Below are 6,737 nucleotides of genomic sequence, written 5' to 3'. Positions count from 1 at the left end.
AGTTTTAATCCACCATCCTGTGTAAATGTTAGGTAAATTAACCAAACACTGTTTTCACATTCTGTCCATCTGACTCAAGCTTCTTTGCTGATGCAAGCAGACTTCAGTCAGCATGTCCCACTGGAGAATCTGAAACTATAAAGTCTTCGGTTCTGGACTGAGATTACACTCAGTCTGTCAGTATGCCCGTATGCCCAACAACACGGTCCAGTTTAATCCAACAGGCTCACTGCCCACTCTTTGCTTCTCTCCATAAAAGTGCATTGTTGTCCTAGCAGTGGCATTAGGCACGCAACCCATGCGGTCAGTGGGAGCCGACCAAGCTGCTGACACTGGGCTAGCTGGAACAGTGCTCAGTATTTGACGAAGGGAACACAGAGCACTGAGCAGCTCTATCCCTGCAGTGTTTAACATATTTCATGGAGGGGAAAAAAGTATTTCTTACATTTGAAACCTGTAAAGTATTTCAAAAGCAATAGCTACAAGATCTGCAGCTGTGTGGTTTTGAGAGAAACTCAAGTAAGTATTGGTGCATGGAACTACTGTGATTCTCTAGCTGGTGAGAAAAAGATATAGGGGAGACTAAAGCAAGTTGTCACACCTTTTTTGCAGTGAATATTTCATTATTTATATAAAAAAATATATATATTTGTGTGTGTGTGTGAAAAAATGAAAAAAATGTCACAACTTGCCCCATCCTGACATTTATGAAGAAAATGAGCACAGTTCAACCTTTTGAGTGAAAATTAACTACATAACTGTAGCTAACTGAATTCATGTCTGAATATATGCTGTATGTGGATTCATTTTACTTAAATGTTTCAATGAAATAACATTTTTGAATAACTTTAGTCTGACAGAAATTCAGCATATATCTTATCGCATGTGCCAGCTAATAAACCGGAAGAATGCTACCAATAGAGGGTGGCGATGAGCAGAGGGTTTTGTTTGCGGTAGATCAGACCTCCAACAACTGCCCCTCATTCCAGCCCTCTCTCTCTCTCTCTCTCTCTCTCTCTCTCTCTCTCTCTCTCTCTCTCTCTCTCTCTCTCTCTCAGTGCATGAACTTCATCCTAGGTAGTTAACCATTCGAACAGCTGCGCTCCAGTTTCTCAGTTTTCCTCGCTCTCTCTCTCTCCGACTGAATGCACTTCCTTACTTTCAGCCCTCCCTCTCGCGCTCTCTCCTCCTCTACATCCTCAATCTCTCAGCAGCAGCAGCAGTTTGCGTCCTGAGAGAACTGGGACGAACATCCATGGGGCGCGCGCAGCATCTTTATTTCCCCACGTTGCAATTTGAGGTCATATAGGTGGAATATTCACGCCGACGCAGCAAACAAACTTGAGTCGTTCGGCGTTTAATCTACCGGTTTAAAACGCACCATATCTGTTTTTATTTGTGACATTTGTGGCTGTGCTGAACTGTGGTGATGGATGGGGATGCGTGTGTTCGCGTGTGGACTCGACCGCTGCAAGTGATGCTCCAGCAGAAGAAGATCAAAGCGCGGAGGAAAAAGCGCAAGGAGTTGTTCGGGGGACAGATGTGCTTCTTGGGGCTGCTGCTGTTGGCGGTGTCCTTCCTGTCCGGTTTGGCTGACAATTCCGGTGAGTTTCGGTTAAGGATTTGTCAGGAATGCGAGTTTGTGAAGGCGGAGGGGGGTAATGGAAAGTTTTACGGGAGAATCACACTGCACTCTAAACTGTACAGAACCGTACTCGCGAGTCAAAGGGAAACATAATCACAATCGGAACTGCTGGAAAACTGTAAACCAAATTAACCGTTAGAAAACCCTACCCACAACTGTTTTACACAAGTTTACTTAAGACTATTAAACGGTCATATGATGTGATTTCAAGTTTTCCTTTCTCTTTGGAGCATTACAAGCTCTTGGTGCATACAGAAGATCTGTAAAATTGCCAAGACTAAAGTCTCAAATCCAAAGAGATATTCTTTATAAAAGTTAAGGCTCGTCAACACCACCCTAAAATGGCTTGTTCTAACACACCCCCACATGTCTACATCACTATGTGGGAAGATTTGCATAAAGCCGCCCAAATGTTCCCAGAAGGCAGAACTTTTATTTTCCTGCTGCCGCCTGCCCCAGGTCGTGTGGCAACTGTTTTTTTTATTGTGTAAGCGAAACTAATTTATTTGATTGGCCTTCACAAAGAGAACACAATTACACTGTAAATTCTAATTAGTAAACCTTACTCAAAAAAAAAAACATGCAAACCGATTGCATTGAGAAAAAAACAAGTGAAATAAGATTTGTAATTTGTACTAACAAAGGTTTATTTAGTGTTGTAAACTTGAGCATGTTCTGGCAACTCTTTATTTTTATTTTCAAAAAATAAACGATTAAGTGCACTATACTGTGTGTGTAGTTCAAACAACTCATTTATTTAATTTGAGCTCATGTAACTCATGTAAAATTTACTTCAACTTGGAATTTCTTAGCTGTATTTACTTAAACAGCAGTCTAATTTACTTGCTAAAACCATGCAAAACAATTCCCTTGAAGAAAACAAGCAAGCATTACTCCAGTAAATTAAGTGCTTTAAACATCCATTACAAATTAAATGATAACAATGTTCCTTATAACACAACACATACAATATCACATAAATTTAAGGTAGTGAAAGTTCAAAGTTAAAGGTAATTTTTTTTCAATGCAGTTTTAACTTGTATTACAAACATTTTGGAAAGATCTGATTTGGGGAATGTTTGTAAACACTGGATGTAGCAGTACGATGAGTTTGGCACTGGGTTGGCCACACATGTTGCCAATAGTTTTTTTTTTTTTTTCTATTCCAAGTCAAGCATCACAGTGTAAGTGTTCGTCACGTTATTAGGGTAATCTAAATGTAGCAGTAATACAAACGTTGCACATGGCAGTCCATAAGCAAATGGTTGCGGTACAGTAGATTCTGGAGACTGTTATTTTCAGTACTACCCTGAACAATGATGACAGAAGACACAGGGTCAGAGCAGAGAAGATTTGGAGAGGAACTTCATCTTCAGTGATACTAGTGCCCAGACTGTATCTACATCAGACACCTGTATATAACCAGATAAATATAATATAAGTAGGGAAATGATCAGTTGTCAGTGTTATCTGTCTTGCCTACCATGCCATGCCATTGGCCTAGTTCACCCAAACTTGAAGTTGAAAAACCATGGCTTTTGCTTATTTTCAGAACACAAATGAAGACATTTTTTAATAAAATCAGAGAAATGTCTATTCTTCAACTGAATGTCTATTTCCCCAAAACTTTTGACAATTGATCACATAAAGCAATCATGTGTCTTCAGAAGACTTGACCTGCTTTTTTTAATTAGCTGTAATGTAATAAAACCTAGTAAGTATAACAACTAAGTAAAGATAACTAATTATATCTAAATAAGGTAAACTGTTGGATTTTACAGTGTAGAAATCAAAGGATAAGTTGTATTTACAACACAGTTCCGGAAACAGTTAAACCCAAATATGTGTGCAACACATTTTACGGAGGATGAGGTTAGAGTAGCCTAAAATGTGATGTTTTATTAACAAATTTTGGGAAGAGCATGCACAGATAATCAGCGTGGTCAATTCACCATCAGTAATCACATCCTCCATCCAACCACCATAAGAGAGCACCACTATAAAGAATCATAACAGCCGTACCATCATTCTCTCTAGTCTTTCAGCATCCCTCCACCACCCCGACTCTTCACCATCAACCCATTCCCGGGGGGAGCACTCAGCGTTCTGCTGATGCCAAACTCGGAGCCCTCTCCCTGGTCAGCATGCCAAATACGCATGCTATTCTTCTCGCTTTATTTTCTGCAAGGCGAACTCTTCAAACCGGTGTCTGTTTCTGTAAAGTGGGGCAGTTCCATATTTGCAAGGACAGTCTAGTGCTTCTGACTCACAGTATGTAAGAACATTTACATATGTAAAGGATTTGCCACTGATGATCCAAACACGAGTTCTGAGCAGATCACAAATGCAAATATGTTATTATGTTTACGCAGCATGATACGCAGCACAACACGTAATAAGACAGTGTAAGTCATTATAATAAGTATTTATGTCCACTTATATGGATGCAACAAATGCCTCGTTTGTAATGTTTTTTTTTTTTTTTGTAATGGCACACACGCCATCACAGTACGTTGAGTGGTGTAACATTTTCATCACATGCTTGAGGTATTCATCTAATCACAATGCACTGGATAGCTGGCCAATCAGATCAAACCTCGCTTTTCAGACCAATGAGCTTTGTAAAAAAATGACGGGTTTCAGAAGGCGGGGCATAGAGGAGAAACAATAATGTACAGTATGTGGAAATTTTTCACAATTCACAATGTTAACCATGTCGAGGAGAACCAACACCCTTAAATGTATTCGAGAACTGTACTCAAAATGTTAACCATATTAACAGCCATACTTACCCTATTAACCGTTTTAGAGAGGTGTAGTTATTGTTAACTCTATTAAAGAAATATACTTACAATATTAACTGCTTAAAAGTACTGTAATAGCACTTAGCCATTTAAGTGAAACATACTCTACAATTAACTGTTGTAGAGCACAGTCTTCAAACTGTTAACCACATTAACAGCAATTCTCACACTATTAACCATTTTAATATTAACCAATTTACTTAAGACTGTTAACTATATTAAAAAACCATATTTACAGTATTAACGTTATAGCACTAGATCACTTTTGAACTCTACAAATAACCGAATCGAATCGTTGTACCATGTTGGTAAAAATGGAACTTGTGTCCATAGTTGGCTAACAATGTTTTTGTGAAACGCACCCCTGGGCAGCTGTACTTATACTATTAACCATATTAGAGAGGTGTACTTATGACTGTTAACTATTTAAAGAGCAATGTTTATAATTGAAACCATTACAGAGAATCATACAGTCACTATAAATGGTTTAAGACAGTTCTGAGTATGGGTCACTCACCATACTTGGCCACGTCACTAAACTATTTCTATTATTATTTTAGAGTATCATACTCACACTACAAGCTGTTTTAGAAGTCAATCATACTCACACTTTTAAATGTTTAATTTTACCTTTATTTGATTAATTTTCTATTAAAACTATAATTTTGTTAGTGTTAACAAGATTGTGGTGTTGATGCATTGAGTGGTTTGCTTTGAACTTCTGTCTTTAATAATAGACTGTTGCAAGGCAGTTTTCCCCTGCAGTGCTGAGAAAGTTTGTGTTCTGATCCATAATACTTGGACTGTAGTTAGCCTGTTGTGGTTTACCCACAGATTTGCGAGCACTGAAGGAATTCATTAGTACTGAACATAGATTGTTGTTAACTGATGCAGGGATCACTCAAAATCATCTCCTCTGGTTTTTACAGTGGAGCTCGAAAGTTTGGGCACCCCTTGCAGAATCTGTGAAAATTAAAAATAAGAGAGATCATACTAAATGCATGTTGTTTTTTTATTAAGTACTGTCCTGAGTAAGATATTGTACATAAAAGGTGTTTAAATTTAGTCCACACGACAAAAAAAAAAAAAAAAAAAAAAAAAAAAAATGCTGAAATTATTAAAATAACCCCATTCAAAAGTTTGGAAACCCTTGGTTCTTAATACTGTGGATGGTTACCTGGATGATCCACGACTGTCTTTCTGTTTTGGGATGGTTGTGCATGAGTCCCTTGTTTGTTCTGAACAGTTAAACTGAGAACTGTTGTTCAGAAAAATCTTTAAGGTCCTACAGATTCTTCAGTTTTACAGCATCTTTGCAAATTTGAACCCTTTCCAGCAGTGACTTTATGATTTGGAGATACATCTTTTCACTCTGAGGACAAATGAGGCACTCAAACACAACTATTAAAAAAGGTTCAAACGTTCATCAATGCTCCAGAAGGAAACAAGATTTTCAAGCCTTTTGAAAATGATGAAGATGGCCACATTTTTCTAATTTTGTTCAAATATATATTTTTTTCCATTTAGCTCTGCCCTTTGTAAGCAAAGGAAGATACTTGTATGTTTCCCGGAACACAAATTAATTACCATTTACCTTGATCTTCAAATTCCGAAAGTTTTCACCCCCGAGCCCTTAATGCATCTTGTTTCCTTCTGGAGCATCAGTAAACATTTGAACCTTTTTTAATAATAGTGTTTGAGTGCCTCAGTTGTCCTCAGTGTGGACATCTCAAAATCATGTATCTCAAAATCATACAGTCACTGCTGGAAAAGTTTCATAGATGTAAAGATGCTGGAAAACTGAAGAATCTGCAGGACATTAGATTTTTCTGAAGAACAGTTCTCAGTTTAAAAGCACTTTATCGCTCATGTTTATGTTATAACGGTCGGGACTTGAAGGTTTCTCCTTAGAAGATGGCAAATATTAGCAAAGAGGTTTTTCTTATCAGCTTGTCTAGATTTGTCTGCTCCCTCATCCATACAATGCAATCTGAATCCATCCACAAACAATACACTCCATCTGGCTGTTCGTATCTTTTGCAACTCAGCACAAAAATAATGATACTTCATAATAGTCTTACTATTAAATGTATCTCTCTCAAAGCCATTCAGTGTTTGTGCATCTGTCGTAGTACCATGACATCATACAAAACAAAACAAACATTTTGTATGCTCTGCATGTTCGTTTAAGACCACCGTATTTGTAGATAATCTTGTTGTATAACTTAATTTCGACAACTGTGTACATTAAAGCTTTTGGATGTAATGGATAGAGTATTGCATTCACA

At 37.8% G+C, this 6,737-nt stretch overlaps 1 pseudogene; it reads left to right on the top strand.

The window, feature by feature from the left end:
• Nucleotides 1–1,085: 1,085 nt before the first annotated feature.
• LOC113075956 (sodium/potassium/calcium exchanger 3-like) overlaps nucleotides 1,086–6,737 on the top strand; it is a 65,850-nt pseudogene continuing 60,198 nt past the window's right edge.

This window comes from Carassius auratus, unplaced genomic scaffold (assembly GCF_003368295.1).
Source record: "Carassius auratus strain Wakin unplaced genomic scaffold, ASM336829v1 scaf_tig00018130, whole genome shotgun sequence".
Lineage (NCBI taxonomy): Eukaryota > Metazoa > Chordata > Actinopteri > Cypriniformes > Cyprinidae > Carassius > Carassius auratus.
This window is presented reverse-complemented; position numbering and strand designations above follow the sequence as displayed.